Source organism: Camelus dromedarius, chromosome 9 (assembly GCF_036321535.1).
Source record: "Camelus dromedarius isolate mCamDro1 chromosome 9, mCamDro1.pat, whole genome shotgun sequence".
NCBI lineage: Eukaryota > Metazoa > Chordata > Mammalia > Artiodactyla > Camelidae > Camelus > Camelus dromedarius.
In genome coordinates, this window is record NC_087444.1 from 39,744,041 (window position 1) to 39,770,056 (window position 26,016).

Genomic DNA, 26,016 nt, shown 5'->3' on the forward strand with positions numbered 1-26,016 from the left:
TTTGGCTATTGTAAAGAGTGCTGCTATGAATATTGGGGTGCATGTATCTTTTTGAATTAGATTTTCCTCCAGGTATATGCCCAGGGGGAGCTCTTTGAAATGAATCAAGAAGGATGGTCAGTATTAGGATGCAGGAAAGTGAAGAAAAGATGTTTGGAAAAATTCCAAGCACAGCAAATATTCTGAGGATAAAATATTAGGAGTTTATAAATGTGTTATATTGACTAGAAGCAATGAGTAAATTTCTGTGATAAAGTTTACCATAGCTTCATAATGTAAGCCTTGGTTTTGGTGGCTTGTTTTTTCTCCTAATCACTTCATCCCTGATACTACATATTCTTCTAATTATCACACACTGATTATTTTGAAAACACCTACAATTAAAACAAAAGGGATTATAGGACCATGGTCTTTTCAGAAATGATGTTAAAAAAAAAAAAAAAGAGAAGCAGCACAGTCAGTACTATTTAAAAAATATATATAAAAGTCATCCCTTTAGGGAGAATGTGTTGTTGACATGCTGAATGACATTATAGTCTATGAATGTACTGCCGTGCACAGTTACAGAAATTTAACTACAGTTGTGGCTAAACATCAAATGTTTTATTGCAATGGAATCATAACATATTGTAGAGGAGTAGATGGTATGGTCTGCTTTTTCTTGGACGTTTGGTGCAAATTGAGTTATTTTAAAAGCCCGAGTTGCAAAATCAACGTGGTACTGTGCTGGTTGATTCCAAGGTCAGTGAGAATTGTAAAGGCAACTCCCAAAGACCTAATGATTGTACTTCATGAAACCAGATTTGACTTATGGAAGGCTTTTGGACTCTACTCACTCTCCAAGGTCCGATCAATAAGTGGCAAAGAAAAAGAAATAAACAATTCAAAATATTGGAGACAGTGCTCTGGGCCATGAATAAATTTGCAACAAAACATGCATTGTTTAAATGTCTATAATATTACTTCAGTACAACATGCTCCTCTAGTCTTCTAGTATCTGACCATATGGGAGGCTTATTTCTTCTCCCTTATGTTACCACCTTAATCAATATATTGTATCAGAAGTGACATTATATGGTATTACTGGCTAGGTCACGAAAGGCACTGCACCATCCTTGTGTTTTCTGGAGTCTGTCTCTGTCTCTCTGCTCAGCCCTTGGTATCAGGCGATCATGTTGTAAGGAATCTCAGGCCACATCAGAATCCATGTTACTGTTCCAGTTAACAGACCCAACTAAACTTTAAGGAGATACAAGAAAATAGTCAAAAGAAGCCACCGGATAAGTGAGTGTGTTAAGTCTTCAGGTGATTCCACCTTCAGCCTGCAAGCCACTAGAGCTGATGCTGTGAGATAAGCCTGTGGAAAGACAGTATCACTGGGAGCCAAAGCAGACCAATCACAGAGGCCAGACTACTTAACCTTGCTGAGCCTTTGTATTACCTTCTGCTAAAGTAAGCATAATATCTATTTTCCATGGTTGTTATACAAATTAAGTAATATAATTGGTTTAAAGTGCCTGTTGGAAGGCTGTGAATATCCTGACACCAAAGCTGTGATTAGGTGTTATATTTGAATATAACTATGATGTTTGAAATAATTTAAGCATCCTGTTGGTAGAAAACACAAACTTCATTGGGAGGACATAGATAGTTCATGTAAAGAAGCTTTGGATCCAGGCTTCGTGGAGAGAAACAGGGCCTTTTCACAAGTTTTAATATTACTAACAGACACAATGAAATAAGAGAGAGGCCCTGGGTAGAAACATTACAGCAAATCAGGAAGGAGGCAAAAGGAAAAATAATTCTTAAGGAAATAAGAGAACAAAAAATTGGAATGGATTCATCTAAGTCCGGATTTGCAAGACACATGATTTCTGTCCTGGGATTGATGCTTGGAGGGAAAAAATGCATTGAGAATGTCACTTAAAATAGAGGCAGAGGAGAAGGGTAGAGCTCAGTGGTCGAGTGCACACTTAGCATGCATGAGGTTCTGGGTTCAATACCTAGTACCTCCACTGAATACCTAAATAAACCTAATTACCTCCCCCACTAAAAAAACTTTTTTAATTAAAAAAAAAGAGGCAAAGGATAGATTGGCCAATTCTAGGGCCTCTGTTGAAATCATACCTCCCTACACCCAACTCAATGGATTTAAACAGCTTGCTGAAACATTTAGACATCTTTCCCATTCTGGTTGTGACAGGTGTTGATGTTGGATTAGTATCTTCTGTATACCCCTTTTCCTGGAGCCACAAAAGAGAGGAAGGAAGGAAGGAAGGAAGGAAGGAAGGAAGGAAGGAAGGAAGGAAGGAAGGAAAATGTGTTAAATTCTATTCAGTGAAAATCTTTGTGATGTTTTACGAGAGTTATGATCCCTATCCAGTCTTTTCTTGTCTCAGGCAAGTAAAAAGTAAAACAGTTTTTCAATGATTGTAGGACTCGCTTGGAACTCTCCTCACATCATGATATCCTTCCTTTGGACATGCTCTGTTTGCTCCAAGCTAATTGAATAACATGAAATGCATTGTGAGCCTTACAAAGTATAAACAGTAGGAACTATAATTGTGATTTGCAAAATGTATTCAGCACAGATTGTATTTATTTATATAGTTTATAAAGATCGGATTTTGTAACTTTTTTAAAAAGTAGAAATGGTGAAGATGGTTTCTAGGATTCACTCTTATAGTCTGTAATTTTATGATAGAATTCCATTAAATGGCTATTACTATAAATTTAGAAATGAACCTCAGTGGACTGTGGAAGAATTGGGGGAATGTGTTTTTCTAATATGTAAGGAAAGAAGGAAACTCTCCCTCTTTTACTAATGGACAATGACAAGAAAAAAATAACAGTAATATCAGGTGCATGTATCAAGGGTGTTGTTCTGAACATGGTTTCTTCAAAACTCATGGGATTATTTTGCATTAAAAGCAAGGAAGAAACCCAATTACTCACTGACAGTCAATTATTATTTGAGAGGATGATCATTTGATAAGCATCATTGCCACATCCTAGGATTTTACAAACCCTGAGAAGCTGATTGACTTAAATGATTCTTGCAGTTGTAACTAAGAAATAATTACAGTATAAGAACATAGCTCACATTTTTATTGACCCATTTTCCCCCATCAACATAGTTTGCTCACAGATAATGTTCCCTCACACAGGTATGAGAAAAGTCAAGTAAAGACTAAAGTAATACAAAATACAAAAGACATTTTGAAGGTGTTGCAAAAAGGTAATTAACCAAGGTTTTTGCCTAAAGAGTAGGGGAGCTGAGATTTGTAACCTACAACTATCATCAAGCCTATTTTCCACTATGCTCTTATTTTTAAACATATTTGTTTCATTACTGTATCAGGGCCAATAATAAAAAAATGTATTTGGATTGTTTTGTTTTTAAATATCTAAAGGAAAGAAAACATTCTTTCTTAGGCCATCTAAATAGCAGATTTCAAATAAACTAAAAATGAAAAATACATAACAAAACAAAAAGCAAGGTAAAAAGCTAACAGGTTTACTGAACACTGCTTACTCAGCCTCAGGGTGTTTTAGTCTCATGGTTGAAAGAGCCACATACTACAGCAGGAGATGAAGACTGAAGTATATATTTTAAGATCGTACAGAGTTATTTTATTGTTACCACTGGAAGTATGTGTAGTAACTATGGAAGAGAGAAAATAGTTTGACTACAGACACTTTTGAATTAGAACTCAGACTTATTAATTTATTAGCTGAATTGTTTATTACCTAGGGACCTCCATTTTCAGGCTTTGTGAGTATTAGACATGATAATATTAGACACCTAACAGGAGAATAGACTGCTTTCATAGAAATACAAATAAAATATTGTTTTCCTTGAAACACCACTTAAAGATTCTTTGTAGTTTTGCTTAACATGATATTTGAGGAGGGGGTGTTCATTCTCCCTTGTGAATTTTTTTCCCATTTTGAATTGATAATGACACAGGTTTCTCTAAAAGGCACAGAGTCATCTATGTTGAAAGATTCTTATTGGTTGAACACAATGTAGAGGGGAGAGAGATCTTGTTTCCATGGTGATCAAACCCACCTTCTTGGCACACTTAGATTCTGAGCTATGGGGAATGTTTAGAATTGAAACCTTATATATCCTATAAATACCATTTTCAAAAGAAATAAAATATAACCTGGCATTCTGTATCTATAATTTCAAACCCCTGTATATGGGGCCAGTCAACTCCAATTTCATTAACATTTAATGCTGGCCAGTATGTTAAAATACTTCAGCCTTGTTCACTTACTGTGTACTTATTTATTTCAAAAGCATTCATTAAACATGGATACACACACACACACACACACACACACACACACACATACATATATATACACAGAACAGACATCAGATATGAATAACAAAAGATAACTATTGTGAGACAACTTCTAGAATGGCCATATGAGAAACTGCATAAATCTGATCCTCTACAAAACAATTGAAATTTGTTAAAATTATTAAAAAATAACCATGTAAAGTATATGAAATTTGTCCTAGGATTACAGCAAATGAAAAAACATTTATTCAAGAAAATCTACCAAATCTCAGTGAGGATAGTGAGAGTTGGTGGAGGGTAATCCATGACCCACTGCCTCACTCATCTTCTCCCCAGCTCAATATAACAGGTGACATGGCCTAGAGGGTGAGGTTTCTTCACCCAGCTCCTCGAATTGCTGAAAGGAATAGGCTACAAGAATGTTGTACCCCTCCTAGCTTCATATTGCAAAGGCTGAATTTCAGGTGATTGCGACCAAGAGGTTAGGGGCTTGCTTTCTTTACCTATTCTCTCCTATGGCGAGGTTCTATCCAAGAAATGGCAAGCTGAGGTTTCTGTAATAAAATGTAAAATTACATTACCTACAATGAAAGATATCCTAGAGGGGTTCAAAGGCTGATCTTAACTGACTAAAGAAATAATCAGCAAACTTAAAAGTAAATTGATAGAAGTTATGCAAGCCAAACAACAGTATGACAAAGATAGACCAAGAGAAAATCTTGAAATCAGCAAGATATAACCAATTAATCATGTACAATGGAACTGATAAAATTGAGCTGGCTTCCCAGTACGAAAAAATAGAGGCCAGAAAGGAGTGATAAGACATAGTCAAGATGTTATGAGGAATGGAAAAACATCCACTAAGACTCTTATACCCAGCAAAACTATCTTTAGTAATGAAGATGAAATATAGTTCATGGTGAAGAAAAACTGAAAGACTCAACTTACAAGATACACTAAAGGGAAAATATTCAGGAAGTTCTTCCAGATGAAATCCAAGGGAGCCCAGACAGTAACTTAAATCTATATGAGAAAAAAACATATGAATAACGACTTTAGATGTTAATGGAATACTATCCAAAGTGTTCTCAGCCTTGATTAAAAAATATAAGATCCTACTACATGCTGTCTACTAGAAACATCCATCAGATTCAAAAATACAAATAGATGAAAAGTAAAGGCATGTAAAGTCATATCATAGGGTCAGCAATAGTAAGAAAATATGAATGGCTAGTCTAATGTCAGGTAAGATGGATTATAAGACAAAAATATTACTAGAGAATCATAGGACTACCTCAAATTATGAAAGTTTCAACTGATAAGTATGATGTAACAACTATCTAGAATTATGTATATATGTACAACTAACTATATGTATACATACACACACATACATATAATTTCTTCACTCAACGGTGATAGGAAAATTGAATTTTTCCACATGCAGAAGAGTGAAATTAGATCCATATCTCACTCCACAGAAAAAAGTCAACTCAAAATGCATTAGGCTTAAATGTAATACCTGAAACTATAAAGGTGTTAGAACAAAACATAAAAGTTTGACATTGATCTGGGCAATGATATTTTTTGATATGTCCTCAAAACACAGACAACAAAAACAAAAATAGACAAACATAATTGTTCAAATTAAAATGCTTCTGTATAGTAAAGGAAGCCATCAACAGAATGACAAAAGAACCCATGAAATGGGAGAAACTATTTGCAAAACAAACATCTGACCTGGGATACCTCGCTAATCATCAGGGAAACGCTAATCAAAACCACAATAAGATATCACCACACAGCTGTTAGAATAGCTATTATCAAAAAGTCAGAAGATGACAAGTGTTGGTGAGAATGTGGAGAAAAAGGAACATTTCATACACTTGATAAACTTATATACTGTTGCTCAGAATGTAAAGTGACATAGCCATCCTGGAAAACAGTATGGAGGTTCCTCAAGAAATTGAAAATAGAACTACCCTATAATTCAGCAATCCTGCTTCTGGATATATATCTCAAAGAAATGATATTAGTGTTTTGAAGAGATATCTGCACCCCCATGTTCATTGCAGCATTATTCACAATAGCCGAGATTCAGAGAGAGTCCAAGTGTCTGTCAACAGATGTTGGATATTATCCAGCCTTGAGAAAGAAGGAAATTCTACCATATTCACCAATATGGATGAACCTGGATGGCATTATGCTAAGTCAGTTAAGCCACACAGGAAAAGACAAATGCTTTATGATCTCACTCATATGTGGAATCTGGGGAAAAAAAAAAAGTTGACCTCAAAGCAGAGAGTAGAATAGTGCTTGCCAAGGGCTTGGGAGGGTGAGAAATGGGGAGATGTTGGTCAAAGAAGACAAAGTTGTATTTATGTTGGATTAACGTCTACAGATCCTATGTACAGGCATGATAAATATAGTTAATAATACTATATTGAATAGTAGAAATATGCTAAGAGAACAGGTTTCAGGTGCTCTCACCACAAGAAAAAAGGATAATTCTATGTGGCATGTTAATTAGCTTGACTGTAGTAATCACTTCACTAGGTACATGCATATCAAATAATCATGTTGTACACCATAAACATATATAATTTTTATTAAATCTCTCTCCATATAGACACACATAAGACTGCTACTTTCCTGGATAGCCTACAGTTATAGTCTTGCCCTCACTTGCCAGCTTCCCAAATTCCATTCATTCTGAAAATTAGATACTTAGGATTTTCATCATAGTACCCAGCATTACCTGAATTTTATGCATTTGTTTAAATGCATAAATTTAAAATTTATTTGTTTTCCTGTTTTTGTCAATTTACATCTCCTTTGTTTTATAAACCCCGTGACATAAACACTATGAGGATAAGAAATACATTACTTTTGTGCCCTACTGTCTAGCTTTGGGTTTAACATAGTAAACACACACATGGACAGAGTCATTCTAGACTCTACCATGTCTTCTTTTGGGTCACCAGGGATTTCTAAAGTAGCTATATATGAATTTTAAAGTAAAAATATAAGATCAGAGTTTAAAAATTGCATCATTAATATGTGCATTACCATCTGTTTTTCTCATCTGTTACACCCCAAGCTCTGTTACACTTGGATAGCCATGTACACTCCCATTGCTTCATATTTTCCAGATCCCAGCTTGCGTATGCGTATATGGATGTGTAGACAGAATACTGCCCTTTCATATTCCTCTGTCACTTTCTTAAACCTGCACAATTCAGGAAAGCTTTTTGGATGAAAATACCAATACTCTGATTTTTTAGAACCTCCAGAGAATGTATATATTCAATAGTTACGGAATTAACATTATGGAATAAATGATATATTCAAAACATAACTAACTTTTGCCTCTCTCAAATAGCAAATCTATAGCAATATCATCAAAATTCTGTAGTAAATAGACTTTTTAGAGAGAACTTAACAAGCTGTTGTAACAATTTCAAAATTGTGTTTTCCACACAATGAGAACACCTGGGCAAACTGAAACATTAAATATATATTTCTGTGTTTGTTTTTCAAGTTGAAGTCATACTGAGCCATTTTAGAAAAGCAAACTTCTTTTGTGAAATAAAGCCTTAGTTAGGATTAATGTTTATATTGACAATAAAAGTAAAAATATATTTTCTTTAGTCAATAAAATGTAGTAGACAATATCATTTTTAAAGGGAGAAGGAGTAACAAGTAAATTCTTATGGTAAACAGGAATATTTATCTGAGCCAGTTTTTAAAACTTGTATCAAAAGTCGTATTTTATAGTATGTCCCAATTTAATGAAATTCAATAGAAAAATTCAGCAGATTATTTTAACATATGTCTTCTTGGGGAGACCATGCTCCTGAAGAACCAGTGTTATTTCAGAAGGGTCTTATAAAAAACCATTCAATGTTAATCTGCAAATTTTAGTGCTTATAACACCTCGGGGTAATATTTGGATCCACAGTGCTCTGTTTGCTTCTCTCGACATTAGAAAATTTAATAGGCAGAGAAAAATCTAATTCAGCTTCTTGTTCATTAGCATGTGTGAACTTATGGATATTTGATTTTATTCTGGCAATTAAAATATGAATCAGACACATTGTCACCATGAGTTACTCCATGGGCGACATATCCCTTACTCCCTGCTCTGTAAAGAACCATTTGCTGTACCGTCTCCTTCAGCTAAAATTTCATTTTGCATTTATTCAGGCATGAAATGCATCCAGCTACCCGACACGTGCCAGTAAAACATTTTGTCTACTGTCAGTTCCAACTTGTTGAACAACTATTTCAGATGGAAGGAGTGGTTCCAAATACAGGGTTAGTGCCTACAATAGAAAAATTGGCACCCGAAGGCCAAAAGTGATTTATCTTATTTCCCCAAACTTCCCCACATGCCCCTGAGATCCTTAGTCTAACATGCTCTCTTATAAATATACTTGGTTGAACCTACCTGAGATTGCCATGTGTTTATACTACCATGGTTCAGCATTGTTTATTTTAGTTGCCTTTTAGGGGACAGAGGGCAACTCAGCTCCTTGACAAGTGGCCTACGGTAAGCCAGGGTTTAAATTCTCAGGGGATACGGACATTACCATTCGCTACTGAACTACGATGGCTATCTTGGTCACAGAAATACGCAGTAAGACAGAACAACTCATGAATTTCTGTCTCCACCTTTTTTTTTTATTCATCTGTACAGCGATCTTTTACTGAGTACAATGGTGGTAAAATTATAATGCTAACTACAGTCATGTTCTTATATTTAAGGAGCTTAAATTTTTGTAAGGGAGACAGATAAGTGAATCAGTGATAAAATAGTAAATTAAATCTCTGAATAGGTACAGCATTACGTGAAGCGAAGGAATAAGAGGGGGGAATGTGCCATCTTAGGGTTTTCCCAAAAGGAGACACTGAGTTAAGGTCTTGAGAACAGATACTTCATAGGGAGGCGATCAAAAATTACAAATGAAGGAGTGAGTCAAATGAGAAAGAAAGGAAGAAATGTAGCAAAAGGTTTGCTAATGACTGCTGTGGATAACTGAAGCTGCAAGGCACTGGGGGCCTGAGGAGAACTGGTGTGGAGCATGCTCAGAATCATAACGCCAGCGGGCTGGAGCCTGGGCCACTTAGACACCAACTCCCAGAGCCTAATGGCGGAGGGTTGCCCCCAGGTGTTGATACCCCACATTTCAACACAGGGAGCTGCTTTCAATTTAGCAGACCCCAGGGATGCTGGAGAAAACGCTTGGGCAGTGAGCGAAGTAGAAGAATGCAGATGCTTGAGTTAGGGAGCTATCAGCGCATTGAAAACACCGTCTCGTAGTTACAGGTGAATGCAGCCCGGGCCGGGGTATTTGAGATGCAGCATCAGTAGCATTTTTAACTACCTTTTCCTTATCCTCCAATGTGGTAGTCATGACAAATCCAAGATGTCAGTATTAATGCCCCTGGTTTACGGAAGAGAAAATTAATTTTTGCTAAGTGAATACATATACACTTACACATACTTTCTGAGTCATGTCTTAATTTACCAATTTTGAGTGGCAACCTACTTTAGAACTTTGCCGTTGGTCTATGAGTAGCATTGAAGAGAAGTCTTTATAATCACACATTTTTTACTGGTTGATATAACACTCTTCTTCTGTTTCTCCTAACTCCTTCCAGCACAGGAGATTGATTTATAGGGGTTTGAGTGCTGTGGCTAACTGTTTAGGACCATCAGTAGACTTCTCAGCTCTGTTGTTCCTGGAGCATCCTGTATCCAAGTAAAGGGAAAATATAATGATCCTTCACTGTTGCATAAGTCCTTCCCTGCTTGGCCATGGAGTCAAAGCACCTAGCTCTGACCTTAGGGTAAATGAGAAGAGACACTGGATTCTAAAGAAGTTTCAGCTAAGTAGCCATGTTTGCTTTATAACGCAATTCTGTATTGACTCCTTTTTCCTTGAGGCAAAATTCTTCAGAGCCTGAGGCTGTGCTGCACCCCCCTGGGTTTTCCACTTTCACTCTAAATAACCAGACGCCTGAGCAGAGAGGAGCTGGGAGTCTCTACAAGCTGGGATTGTCCCTAATTATTCTTTGCTGGGTGACCTGGACACACAGGTAGTTTGTTAAATGGATGAATGAGGGATCAGTGCTTGTAGGTCTTCCACCCAGGTTACTATGTATGACTTGCCATTGGAACATAAGGATAAAGTTGTATATTACTTGCTTTGTCCCAGTCTCATGATTATAAAATAAGGATGAACAAAGAACAGCCAAACTTTGCTGCTTTGGGTGAAATCCATATCAAATAGGCATTTTCCCCAAGACACATTCATGGATAATTCAACGAGACTGAAATATGATTTGTGTGAAAGGAAACAGGTGTAAGTTAGGAAAGGCAGAACATGAGCTGCCTTGTCTAAGACGTAATAGGGAACTACTGATGATTTTTGTCCATTGGGGTGAGATTTCAGTCTGGTTCATCTATAGGTGATAGATTTTTTGCTGCTTTTGAATGAAAGGCATGCTATAGATTTAGCCCAACCCTTGTAAAAATTCTACTTGAGATACTTCTGGGACTAGGAAATCTGACTTTATTGGTGAATCCAGGATTCTAAATATTTTCCTGTAGCCTACATGACTCCCTCTAGAAGCAGGAGATATCTGTGAAGTGCTTAGACAAATGTGGTTAATATAGCCTATCATTAACTTGTCAGGTCTAATTAATGGTATCAGTTACCAAATGCAGAGAGAGACCATTACACTTCCTGGGAGTATAAAAAAAAAAAAAAAAAAAGGCAGTCAAAGATGCTGCTGAAACCTGTACTCTCCCTGGATCACTGGAAGTAATGGGGTGAAAGATAGTATACTAAATAGATAGAATACTTAAGAGAATTGAGAATATATACAGTGTTGATTCTCTGTTCAACTGCCATTCGGGCAATTAAAATATGAATCAGACGCAGGCTTCCAAGTTGTGCCAAACTGAGGTTAGCATCCACACAGACAGTGTCTTTGGCTTTTCCCTGTCCTCTTGTCCCTCCGTCATGTTGATGATGAGCTAGCTGAACTGATGGGGCACAGGAAATACACACTCAAACACACACATATATATGTGTACAAATAGGTATGTAAATGCATGTTAAAAATATATGCAAACATATATTAAAACGAATATTTAAACACGCATATATATTTAAATAACATAGTGTCGACTGAAATAAATGCGCAGTCTAAAAGTTGAGTTATGTTTTATTTGGCGGGAGGACTCGAGCCAGAATGACAGCCTCTCAGGTCACTCTGAGGGACTGCTCCGAAGAGGTAGGGGTGGAGCTAGGATGTATAGGAGTTTTACAACAAAGACCAGGGAGTTGGAACAATAAAAGATTGCTTCTTATCTAAAGAAAACTAGGCATCTCAAGTTAAAGAATTTAGTGCTTTTCTATGTATGGGAGGAAGCAAACATTTGGGCTCATTGAATTCATTCCTTTGACAAGCATCTAGCTATCTAGGGCCAGTATCCTGTCCTTTCTTATTCTGAGTCCGCTCAGAGTGCACCATTGTGAGTGGCTGCAGAAGCTGGGCTGCAGGTTTGTCTTCACTGGGCGGGGGGCTGATGACTTGATAGTTTCAGCATTCTTTGTTTACTGATATGGTTTGCAGTATTTTTCATACACAATAGATACACATATAATGCTTTATGTATCTTAAACAGGCAGACTCAAGTTAACTTTGATGTTCTCTGTCATAGTGTTTCTTTCAGGGTTCCCTGAAACATATTTCTTTTGCAGACTTTCCCACATACCTTTTCCTAAGGTAGAACTAACGAGACAAGCCCCATCTCTAATTAACATTTTACATATTTGCTTTAGTTACTTCTAATTATGGTACTGGTAACATAAAGCAGGATCTCTGTTGACAAATACACAGCAGTCAGATAAGGAATATGCTTGTTGTAAAGGCAACCTTTATCTCTTCCTGGTCAGATTTTTACCACGCTTTTTTTTTTTCAGTTTAATAAAATGCAAATCATACTAAGGTCTCAGCGAAGGGACCTTTTCTTGTCCCTTCACTCCCATAGTAATTTATATACTTGGCTGTAGTCTCACTAATTGAACAATAGTTTTCTGTAAATTTGCTACCTTAAATCTTGTGTTTCTGTGTTCCACTGCTGAATCTTGATACCTTTTCTCTACTTTTATTCAATAAATTCCTTCATCTATCCCTTAGTTACTGATGATCTCTACTCAGTATATGTGGCTTTGATAAATTTGTGTGTGTTTACATTTTTGCATTTCCGCCCTGTCCTCTTTCTTCATTACTACCTTAACTCAAGGCTCCATTATTTTCGTGTAAATTATTGGAGGTCTCTCATGACCCTGTTTCCTCTTTCAATCCTTGCCTCTTACTATCATTTGACAGACTGTGGTTGTGTGAGTCACCTATTAAATACGTATTAACTCCTTGCCCAGCTGTCAAAATCCTTTATTATTTGGAACAAACTTCACCTTGTTGGCTCCATCTGTCACTGGACCCTGTCACCGTTTTGTGTTCTATCCACATGCAATTTCTAACCCATTCTCTGGGATGGATCTAGTTTTTTTTTTTTTTTTTTTTTTTTTCCAAACTGAAATGCCCTCCCCTTTCTTTTTCATTGATAGAAATTCTATTTTAGAATCATTATAAATTTTCTCTTCTAAGAACTCTCAGATAGTTTCCTCCCCAAATAGTAATTGATCACTCTAAATGTTCCCAATATAAATTTACTTACAACTTTTGGCTCTCAATTTTTGTTTTCTAGTTTTCTGATGTCCTGGCTACTTGTCATCAGCCTTAAAAAATTAGGTTCTTATTTTACCTTTTAGTTTTAATCATTGAATATGGGATACTATTTACACACACAGATTCTTTGTACAGTGACGTTTACACAAATCCAGGCTGGTGAAAAGGGGGCATCTATACTAATTTGAGTGTCTTCTGTTAGCCAAACACACTGTAGGATTTTACACACTTTTGTATAGTACATCCTCACAACAGCCATATGAGTAGACCATGTGAGTTACTGTCCAAACGTGGATGCATTTTAGAATAAAAGGTAGCACAGTTAATCATATTAACAGTCAAACAGAGACGAATTGGGACTTCCCTGGGTAAGCCAAGACATATAGGCATCCTACCTATAAACAAGAGATATAAAATTTTGCTCTTATGGAGGTAAAACGTCTTTCCCAAGATCTGGAAGGTTAACTCAAGATAGTCTGGGTCTGAGAGTGTGCGTGTGTGTGTGTCTATGGATACATATTTATATGTATGTGTATATACCCTTTTTCACCAGCCTGGATTTGTGTAAATGCCACTGTATAAAGGGTTTATGTGCGCAAACACTATGCTATGATTGATGACGAACACTAAAAGATAAGTAAAATCCTAATATTTAAGGTTCATGAGATGTGGTAAGGACATCAGAAAATTAGGAAACAAAAGTTGAACCAAAGGTTATAAGTAGGGACACGTATGCCTGTGTGTGTGTACGTGTGTGTGTGTGTGTATATGATCATTCACGGTCATGCTGCTTCCTGATGAAATGTCTCTTCTACATAAAGAACTTTCCTTTATATTTTCAAGTTAGGTATAATTCTATGATGTCCTGTAAGATCATAAGGTCCAGGCCTCTGGGATGTATACATGTTGACTATTGAATCAAACACTAATCCAGATTCTGCTGTGGAGAAATTTTGCAGCCGTAATAAGGTCTCAAATCATTTGGTCTTAAGATAAGGAGACGATGCTGGGTGCGGCTGACCTAAGTAGGCGAGCCCTTTGAGGGAAGAGCATTTTCTCCAGTGGGCCCCAGAGGAAGGCCTTGGAGATTAGCCCTTGTGCTGGCTTGGAGGAAAGCACATGGTATTATTGTATGCTACTTTTAGAGACTGTTGGGCAAGGAACTATGGGCAACCTTGGAAACTGAGATAAGTCCCTGGTTAACAGCTAGTAAGAAAAATGCTACCTCAGTATTCAACCACAAGGAATTCAGTTCTGCCAACAACGTGAATGAGCTTGGTGTAGGATCTGAGCATCTCGGATGAGCTGTGTTGTGGGTGATGCTTGGATGGTAGTCTTCTGAAACCCTGAACGGAGGATCCAGGTACACCACCACTAGACTTCTAACCTATAGAACCTCTGAGTTAATAAATGTATTATGTTTTAAGCTGCTAAATTGGTAATAATGTGCTATATAGCAGTAAACTAATGTAAGATTTAAATGAATTATCTGAATAAATAAATGGCAGAATGCTTGAATCTAGAAAAACCACGTATTTTATCTGAAGGTAAATATTAATTTATTATTTTCCACATCATTCACTAGTTAAACTATCTTCTATCTAGAGGCTAGTTTACAATGGAGGATTTTCTGCTACATAGAAATTTAATATATGCCTACAGAAGACACAAAGTGGAGAAGAGAGTGGAAGCCACTTACTGGCTTATTCAAGGGCAAAGCCCTTTATTACAGATTGGTGGTAGAGGTTAAATATTATTTTTGAGGGGCTTGGGTCAAACGGCATGTCTATAAAATTGGCTTTATTCTGCAATTCCACTTGAATTTGTAAGCAGTAAAATTAATGAAAGAAATCTCAGATAATGTCTATATAGTGACCTTTCTTATTTTGAACAGTTTAATTCATGTTCCCTCTAATTTCTTACACATCAAATGTCGCTGCACCCAAAATAGTAGTGCAAGAGTCACCTCATTCTACATGGAAAATATAAGCCTCCATTATACTTACTAACATTTTATTTCTAAAATCACTGTCAGCATACCATTTTCTGACTACTCTTTCCTTCTATGACCCTATTTTATATACATGTTTTGGAACTCCAGGGCCTTCTTTTTTTTGCCATTTTAATTTCCAATTTCTATTCTAATTTTAATTGTAATCAGCACATCATTTCAAGGCAGCAAATGTCAAAATTGTATTTGAATCTCTAGATAACTGTAGAAGTAGTTATTTTCTTTGAAATCACCTAAAGCAAGGAGAGGTGTGACCTCTTGTAGATGCAGGTTCTAAGTGCTTTGAAACATGATCCTGAATAATCAATGTAAAACCCACAGAGTCAAATGAAAGATGGTACAGAAAGGTACACGCTGCTGTATTCACTTGGTGATCTTTATGTGCTAGCTATTCACAAGTAAAGATTCTAGTCCATGAGCATAACTAATATTTTAAATAACACATCTTGTTCTTAATGTACAGGCGGTACATAAGGAGAAAACATTTAAATTACTACAGCAGATGCTTGTTTATACGTATTTAGTACCATGGTAAAAGAGAGCCTGGAGAATACACGACTGAAGGTTCTTATATATATGCCCAGTGCTGAGGGAGATGGGTTTTATTTCTGGTAATTTAAAGCATCTAATCACTATCATTAAACAAATAAGGATTCATTACATGAACCAGGGGGAAATGCTGTGAACACAGTGCAAGTTGGAAATAAATGTGATCTAGAACTTAGATTTCTATGCACATCTTATTTGAGCACAATTTATGTGGGAAGTTTATGATCTGTGACTACTTTTCAATTTAATACAACTCACCACTGCAATGGTGGGTCTCAGCTACTTGCATAATTGGAATGGAGAGGGGGTTAGCTGCAAAGGGGAAAGAGGCACTGCATTTAATATTACACACAGACACACTTAAAGTTGGAAGTGCGAACTGCTTTAACATAAGAGGGGATTATTCACAGACATAATGGCCCAGTGATTTGAGATAGAAAAACCACCAGGGAAAGCTCTGAGACAAAAAAAGACATAATGAATATCAATCATGAGAAGTGGAAACCAGCTGGGTAACATCCAGTGGTTCCCCCAGTTGTTAATTCTCTTCTTTAGTCTGGTAGAAATAGCAAAGACTTTGGATTTGGACAAGTCTGAGGTAAATCTCGGCTCCATCATGAATGAAATTCCTACCCACAGACACAAGTTAACTCTTGAAGCCTCAGGATTTTTCTGTTTGTTGTTATCGTTGTTTTATTGAAGTATTGTCAGTTACAATATGTTAATTTCTGATGTACAGCATAATGTCATACATGTATATACATATATTTGTTTTCATATTCTTTTTCACTAACGGTTATTACAAGATATTGAATGCAGTTCCCTGTGCTATACAGAAGGAATCTGTTTATCTATTTTTATAAACAGTAGTTAATATCTGCAAGTCTTGAACTCCCAAATCTATCCCTTCCCTCTACCTTTCCCTCGGTAACCATGATTGTTTACTATGTCTGCGAGTCTGTTTCTGTTTTGTAGATAAGTTCATTAGTGTCTTTCTTTTTTTAGATTCCACATATAAGTGATATCATATGCTATGTTTTCTTTCTCTTTCTGGTGTACTTCACTTAGAATAACTATCTCCAGGTCCATCCATGTTGCGACAAACGGCATTATTTTATTCTTTTTTATGGTTGAAGCTTCAGTTTTGTCTTCCCTGAAAATGGTTTAATGATTTTTCTCCCTGAAGTATTTTGTGAGGATTAATGCCTATGAAAGTTGAGGTAACGTTACTGTAAGTTTTTCTTTTATTTCTACTTTTAATAGTTAAAGAATAACCCATTCTAATTAGTAAAGAAACCCATAGTGGATAAATCTAATAAGAGAAGAATGTGCAGCGTACCTTAGAACAGGTATAGGACAAACCAACACTATTCAGAAAAATGAAGACTACTTTTGTGGCTTACTAGAATGGATCATTATAGAATTTTAGAAAAGAGAGAAAATGTCCAAAGAGAAAGTCAATAAGGAGAAAACTATAAGAAAAAGGAGTTATTAAAAATGCCCTAACAGTAAGCAAGTTAACACTTTTGATAAATGTTTGTTTTAGAATATTTGACATTATGCTAGAATCTGGGGTCAAATTATGGTCTAAAGACCTAGTAATATCTTCTGAGGGAGACATATGCATGTAGGAACCAAGTCGGTGCAATGAAATGACCTATTAGTAGCTAGACTCTATTAACTGTTCATGAATACTGAATGAATAAATGAGTAAATGGATGGATGGATGGACTGACAGTTGAATGAATGAAAGCTTTTGCCCCAAATTCCATTTTTAGAATTGTAATATATTAGAGTTGTAGTAACTTTTAAGAATTGTATTTTCCTACTCTGGCTATATTGCTCCAGGCCAAAGAGAAACTTAAAAAGCTGATTTCTCCGTATGCTACCAGTGCACACTTCTGATTCTTAGATACTCAGATTTCTGTCCTTACCTAAATATTTCTAGTTTTAGAGTTGTATTTTCTTTCTTTCTCTCATAGATAAATAGAGACATAGACTTAAATAGATTTACCACTAAGAACAGAGGGCAAGAAAAAACACGTTTTAGAGAACATGTGAATTAATTGGCTAATAAAAGGTTAAAGTCTCTCTCAAGTAACTATCTGAATGGAGAAAAGTTGATTAAACAAACCTTTGACAAAGAAAATTGAAAAAATGAGTGATACAGTGATTGTTGTATGTAATGGAATTGAAAATGATCAAAGCAGAGGTTATCTGAATTCCAAAGAATTTTAGGTAAAATAAAAGATGCAGGAGAGAGAAAAAAAATAGGAGCTTTTTTTTTCCCCCTCCTGTGGCAGAAGGAAAGATCTCCTGCATACCCGTAGGAGAACAAAAAATATGCTGTTAAGTATCATTCAGTGAGATTCCAGGAGTAGGTGGAGAGACCAACATGGTCATTATCTGGGGCAGAAGATTGTCCAGGTCTCATCTGACCTTGGCTTCACCTCCATCATTTGGGAGAAGCAGAGCTTAAACATTTTAGAAGAAGCAAGACCCTAAAAAACTAAGAAAGGATTGCTTTATCAGCACATCAAGAGTTACAGCTGTTCTTTCAAAACTATGGCAAATGGTTCTGAAACAGACAGTCTGTCTCTGTGGTTTGACTCCATGATGTCTGAGCTGAGTCCCCCTCAGACAAGTCACTTTGCCTCTTCAAAATCCCTTTTTCCATGTGTGATTCTGGAGGGAAGGCATCACCAAAGAAATGAGCCACGTGACGTCTGTGCCTTCTCTGGACACTACTCAGTTCAGGCTGGGGAGATTCAAGCCCAGTTGTCTAGCATATTCAGAATGGTGTCGTCTCTGAAAAATGAGGATGGGCACTCTCATTCTGGATGAATAATGGAACATCCCTGCGGCCCATAGAATGGAAAAGGTAGAAGGAGCCCTCTTCTGGGCCTAAACCTTCTCATGTGTAAAACAAGAACTATCAGGGTTTTGATTTTTGGTGTTTTTTGTTTGTTTGTTTTTGGTTTTTTTTGCTTTGCTTACCACACAAGTCATGAAGAAAAAAATACAAAATAAATCCCCAAATTAATATTTTATGGCAAACTAAAGCAGGGCTGTTAATGTCAAATATTACTAGAGGAAGTAATGTAGCCTCTATAGACAAGATCACTGAATTTTGATCTAGACATGCCTGTGTTCAAATATAAGACGCATCACTTTTTAATCTGTGTCACCTTGGACAACTTATTTTACCTTTCTGAGATTTTAATTTCTTTATCTGGTTGATATCCTAGTATTCCAAGAGTTTCAAAAACTAAATTTGATAATTAAAGCAACACACTTAGCATAAACCTCTATGTGATAAAATCCTTCCTTCTCTAATGTTCTGGTTTATTACAATCTAATTTCATCATTGTCCTCAGAGTGATTATTCTTTGGTGATATTTTGAGACAATCCGTTTCCTTCTATTTGTCTTGGGTAGCCAGAGTCGGCTTCACTAAAAGCCTAGTACTTCCTGTTCCACTGCATGGCTCTCCTGTTCTGTAGTCATCACTTGGAATATACAGATATTCCTTGATGATAATTCAGATTGTGTTGCTTCTTCCAGATGAAAGATAGAAATCTGAACATGGTGAATATGATTCTACCCTTGGAGTACTGAATAAGTGTTCCTCTTCAGTTGACAAAGCAGACAAAGATGCTCCAATCACTCCTTCTTGCATTAGTGTACCCGTTACTCTATCACACATCTCGAGCATATCCACTAGGCCGTGTAGTGGATTCTGTAGTGCGTTGCTGAGCTCCACCTTCAGGACTGGGGCACCGGTTCTCCTAGTAGCTGGAATTCTTGGCTGCTGATTGGTCTTAGTTGAGTACTTCCCCTTGAATTGCTTTCAATAGAAAGGAGTCTACCTCCTTCCTGGGGCAGTTCACTGTCACTGGGGGCAGCTCATTTTCACTAATTGCCAGGATATCAAGGGCCATCTTCTTTCTTCAACTTATAGTATTTCTCAAATACTATCTGAACAGAGAAAGTGAGTTGCCCCCATAGAATTTTCTATGCCTTATTTTTATTTTCTATAAAATAAGATACTACTAGTATGTACCTATTGGAATTATTGGGCATGTTATATGAATTACTACATCTAAAATGCTTAAAAGAGTGCCCAGAATATAGAAATTACTCACCAAGTGTTAGCTAAGATCAATTAATTCGTATCACTTGATGAATAGCTGAAGAGACCACTTTATAAAGCTTACCACATTTACGATCCCCTCAACTGCCATTAAAGAGATCTGGGTTACCACTATTTCCCCATAATTTAGTAAGAAAATGCATGGCAGAGTTGGAGGAGGGTGCTGCTCATCAGAAAGAAACCTCTCTTCTTCATTGATAAGGACTACCTTATAAAGATCGGTTGGGGGTTCGTTTGAAATCGACATGACTCAATGTGTATTTTCCTTTTAAATTCTTCAGAATTATTTCAAAAGTGTTCTCAGTAAGGAGATGACATTTGCAGATGTACTCATAGTAGGCAGTGGTCTCTTCGGTCCCCCCACCCAAGAGAAACACCGCACAGTGGCTTAGTGGGTAGTCTGTGTGTGAGCAGGACAAACTCAGGTGGCGCTCTGGCCTCCTGGGCAGGCCCCAGGAACCTTAGTGGACGTGAGATGAGAAGTCATTAAGGACCACCTCTGAGTCTCTCCAAGTTTCACTGCTGCTATAGCCCTACTCCTTTTTTAAGAAATAAAGCCAACATTTTTATCTTCCCCTGGTTTGCTGAGGTTTTCAAATTCTTGACTTAGTCCAATTTGTAATTTGACTCTGTATTTAGGACTCCCATGGGGAATACACATTTCCCTGGATCCTGCTCTATAGGATGGGTACAAAATCTTAGACATGAGAAACAATGTTTTCCAAATAATTAGGAAGGGCTATTCAATTTGATGTGTGGCTAGATGAGAGACAAGCTACAGTGAGCATCAACATTGGGCTCTGGGCATCATAAAAATGTAGCTGGAATGAGAAATGCCCAGGAATATGGGTCACTCATGTAGAGATGACTAGCCTTGAGCATACAGTTTTCTCCATCAAGAAAATGCCATCATTCGTCCATGTTAGTGTTCGTAGGTAATGATTGATCAATCAAACCCATTTCGCATCTATTAACTAAATTGGTAGCCTTTAAAAGCAATCAGTTCAAAGTCTCATATAGATATCTATTAATTGGGAAATAGAAATAGGAAAATTTTCTTTTTTTCCTCCAGCTTTATTGATATGTAATTGACACAAAACATTGTGTGAATTTAAGGTGTACAATGTGTTAATTGGATGTATTTATCCGTTGCAGAGTGGCTACTACCAGAAAAACGGCCATTTTCTATGTAATTTCTGAAACTGAACATAACGTATGCATAGACGTGATGAATTAAGTATCCAAAATGTTATGGGTAATTAATTTGTGCTTCACTCTTGAAATACTCAAAAGGTTGGTTCAGTCTTCAATTAATAAATAAGTGAACTGTTCTTTAAACATAGGAGGTATCCTGATGCACAATCATGTCCTATTTTTGTTTGGTCTTTTTATTATTATCATCATCATTATCTCTAGTCCACATTAACAGACTGCACCAATGTTGTTCTGAGTACTAAATTATGTCAACTTATTTAAAAAAATAGGACTCAGAGGGTCTGAAATCATGATAATTAAGTGCAACAACTTTCTGTAGACTGTGATCTATTTTGGAAACGTCGCTGTGACAGTAAAATGGTTTCCATCATTGGCCGTTGAACAGGTAGCAGAATACAGCTTAACACAGTTAGAGTTTAACTTTGATGGGAAGAGAAAGTATAACTTAACATAATTCAGTTGGTCTAATAGGAACCTGGACTTGCTAATGTGAGCAGCACTACCAGTTTCCCTCCAAATAATGGACACTAGAGCAAGGGAGGAGGTCAGAAGGAACAAGGCAGGGACATAATATTTAGGTTTGAGAGAGGACTGTTCAGGTTCAATGATTTCTGCACCCACGACCTTACTTCTTCCAAGATTTTTGTGTGAGGGAGGGATCGTGTGACCTCTTGGCAGCAGGGCATATTTAAGAGGCATCATCTGGATCAGTCTGCAGGGCAACATACCTTGTGTGCTTGGTGTTCCCTGTTCTTACTGTCTCCTGATTTTGGGTTGGTAGCTGATTTAATTAATGAGTTGATTTGAATATGGTCATCCCTGGCTGAATCACCCTCTGTCCCTTGCTAAGATAAAAGAAACCCTCTGAATTCCTATCACTTCTTCTATCTGTTACACTGTTTCCAGGAGTCCTCCTCTGGGCTTTGCTGGTTCCAAATGCAACATCCACAAAAAAAGAGAATCTAGGGAAACTGCAGATTTTGTAAACTTCTCAGAACTTCAGCTAAATCATCTACAAAATGGTTACCTGTTTCCTCCCAGAGTCGAGGTGAATATTAAATAATAATAAATAACACCTAAAAGCACTGTGCTGTTATATAGTTAAAAATCATTAAATGTGTTTATAATTATAATAAAAATAATATAATGACAAGGAAGATGAATTTATTATTATTTATACCTTTATATTGTAAAAAGAAACAAAAGCAGACGAGAGTGGGCATTGAAAGACTGAGTTCAGTTTATCTCGTTCAGTCTATGTGCCCTTCAACTATTTTTTTTTCCTCCTTTGGCACATCTCAATTTCCTTTAACATTGACTCCAGAAAATTCTCCCTGAAGGCTTGATATCTATTTTAAAGAGAGATTTTCTGCCGTGCAAAACTTCAACATCTTCTTAATTGCTCAATAAAACAAGAACAGCAACAACAGAACAATGACAAAAACCCCCTCATTAAGAAGGAACTTGTATGGAATATAGTTCAAGATATTAGACTTACTATCTAAATTCAGTCTTAATTGTCCTTCACTTCATTTTCATGGCTCCATCTGATCTGGAATTTCTGTCTATCATGGGATTCCCAATAATATATTCAAACTTCTAGTTCCTCACAAAGTGTGGCATTCCAAAGACTGGAAGCTAAAGTTATCCCCACAAATATTACTGAGACATAGAAACTAGTGTGACAGTCCTGCCACTGACATGTTGTTAAGATTCAGATTACTCATTTCTTTTTTGTGCCCTGATCTTTACATCAATTTGGACTAGAACCAAGCAATTAAGAAGGTTGCATCAAGTTTCAACAATAGTAACTTTTTAAATAGCCCCTATTCCAGCAGTAAAAAAAGAAAAGAAAGGAAGAAAGGAAGGAAGGAAGAGAGGAAGAGAGGAAGAAAGAAAACTCAGCTATATAAATGTTGGCACCCAATATATCCTAGTAAATGTGTTGGATGATAGATTGTGGACTCCAATTCCAATGTACTATGGAAACAGATTTTTCTACTCTGGGAACTAATAGGTTATGATGTAAAAGAATGGATTTAGAATTGAATCTGGCTAATTAGAACTAACAGCTGACTAAACAGGTATCAATTGTTGTACCTTACATTGGCTAGAATTTCCACTAAGACATTATATCTCTGTCAGTAAATAAATCTGCTAGTTCCTTGCTAACTAGGACATGCTCAATGCTGTGCTGGGCTTGGTGAGGATAAACAGATTTATATAATAGATTGGATACCACTAGGAGCAGTCAATAAGGCTTACTGGTTAAGAAAGTGATCTCTGAATGTCAACTCCCTTTTTACTTGTTCTGTGACCTTACTTATTCTATGACCTTGTGCCAGGTATTAAACTTGGGGAACTTAGTTTTACTATTTTGGAAATAGGGATGGACACTGGTAGAATTTAATGAAATATTATATTGTATTTTTTTAGTATAGCACATTGAGTCACATATAATGAAGAATAATAATAAATGCTAGTTGTCAATGTTATAGGTATTAAATTTCTGGTTTGAAATAATGTAGTATATTTATTTAGAATTTGAGATGTTCTCACTCACATCACTGATATTTTTTGATTTTCAAAGTAGTTCTCTGAAAGGGAGTTTGTTATCCCAATGTAAACATGATGACTCCCAAGAAATTAAGACCACCACGATCATTTATGGAATTATGGATCTCTAGGGGCAAGATAAGCACTGGAACCCAGATCTAAGAGCCTTTTTTCCATTCTACAAACCGTGTCATTTCTCAGCCATAATTGTGAGCATATGCTTCTCCATCACATGTTTTTCAAGATGACCAAAATTGGTTGTAGTTCTGTCTATCCCTGTCCTGCAAAAGCCTCCTGTGGCTTTCCTACCCAACGTTTGTTCTACTTAGACTTCTTCTCAAGCACTTAGCGAAGAGATAGCAGTAAGTTCATAAAGCACCAGATGAGGGACAGAGCAATGAGGTTCTGAGATGCTGGGGGGTGGCCCCAGGGGGTCGAAGGCTGAAAAGTGATATTAACAACAGACTCAGGAAGTTGTAAAAGTGAAGTCTACGCCACCAGATTTTAAATCTCAAGGGAATTGAGGTTATGAAAGGATTAGACTAAGCAAGTCCTAGAATGCCATGCTAACAGACTAATAAATTATTGTCATTTTCTAGGTAAGTGGATTTTCATGCTATCACTTGGAATGCATGCATGTGTGCATAAATATAGTGAGGAAAAGAAGTTTCTGTTGTCAAATAAGTTTGAAAAATCCTGTGTAAAACACAGCAAGGTGTCAGTAACTGAGAATTTATTACATTTCCCTGAATTAGAATTTCTAAGGAGAAGGGTATTTTGTTGAAGGAAGTGTTTTTAAAATATATTTGATTCAGGATGACAGTATGGGGGTGCTAGTGTTGCTCAGAATATAATTCAGGAAACTGCAATCTGATGAACAGGGCATGGTTATAGGATTTTGTATGAAATACTTATGTGTGTTAGTTAAATGAGGAAGTAGTGGACAGAAGTGGAAGATGATGTAAGCTACCTTTCGAGTCATTCTTTGCTGTGTTCTGATTGGAACAGAGATCCCTGTTGGACCTATAACAAACTCAAAAGACTTCAGAGTTAAAACTAGAGGTAAACATGTTTGAAGTCATTGGTGCTAAGGTTCTGCTTTGCAGATCTGCTTTGAGGAATTTGTCACAGTTTTTGTGTGCAAACTGGCTACTCCAGGACAACTAGTTCTTACCTGTTCATTGGGAAAAAAAAAAGTCTGTTATTGGCTTCAACCATTGAAATGCTTGGTCAGCAATGCACGCTTGTGCTGTTGTGTGTGTGTGTTTATGTCGGTCTGTATTTGGCAGAAATGTATGCACGTGTGATAGTGTGTGTGCATGTGTGCCTGCAAGAGAAAGAGATGGAGAGAGAGGGGAGAGAAGCACCATCACTGGAGTCTTTAGAAATCTTTCAACTCTTAATTAATTATATATACTTTAAGTTATTAATTATATATAAAGCATCCTGTACTTTCTCATTAATAATTAATTAATTCTAAATAAAATTCAGAATTATTTAAGGATATTTCACACACACGTGTACACATACCCAACACACATAATTCCTGCTGCTCTTAGGAACATATAAACATACTCCCCAGGGGGGGGAAATTTTAAGGACGACATCACACTATAATAGAGACAGTACATTCTTTGCACTGTGTCCTTCCTCTTACCATACATACATCATCTCAAAGAGACGCACTCTGTTACACATCAAGGGCAAATGTCACAGTGGAGCCACCTTTGGCCACCCCCACCCTACTCTTTCCAGCACTAGTGGAATTTTTTATGGCATAAAAGAGGGAGCCAATGTTTGTTTCTTTCTCAAAATGCAATCTTTTCTCTATTCTTAAAAAATTCATGGTCACTTTGAAAATAGTATTAGGGAAGACCGTGTGAGAAGAAAATTACTGTTTTCATTTGACTCTGATCTTTAGCTTTAAACAAAAAGAACAAATGTGGGAGGATACAAGACAGGAAAGAACTCTCAGGCCTCAGGTTCATAAGAAAGAATAAGCATAAACACATACAGATTTCAGCCCTGCTCAAATGAGTGCTCAAACATGCTAAATTAAGCGTGCCAGCTTCCTGTTTCAGCTATTCAGGATAAAATTCCAAACTGCTGGTCACGGCACATGAACTTTCCTATTTTTGCTTGGATAGTCTTCTTTTGCTATTCCCAAACTAATCTCGTGGGAGGGCTGACAGCTAATTTTCGTTCGACTCCACTTTCGTCTGCTTCCTATTCAAGCTGACCAGTCGTAACTGTCTATACTTTTTAGCCTGCATGAACTATTTGGAATTACACTTCATGGTACAACTGTCTAATGCCCCCCTGCTGCTCTTGCTTGGCAGACTCCTATTCACATGCCAAGCCAGCATCCCAGGATGGAAATAGTTTCTACAACCGGTCTGGCAGCCTCCCGAGTGCTTCCATGACTCACTCCACTGTAATGCAACTGACTTGCAT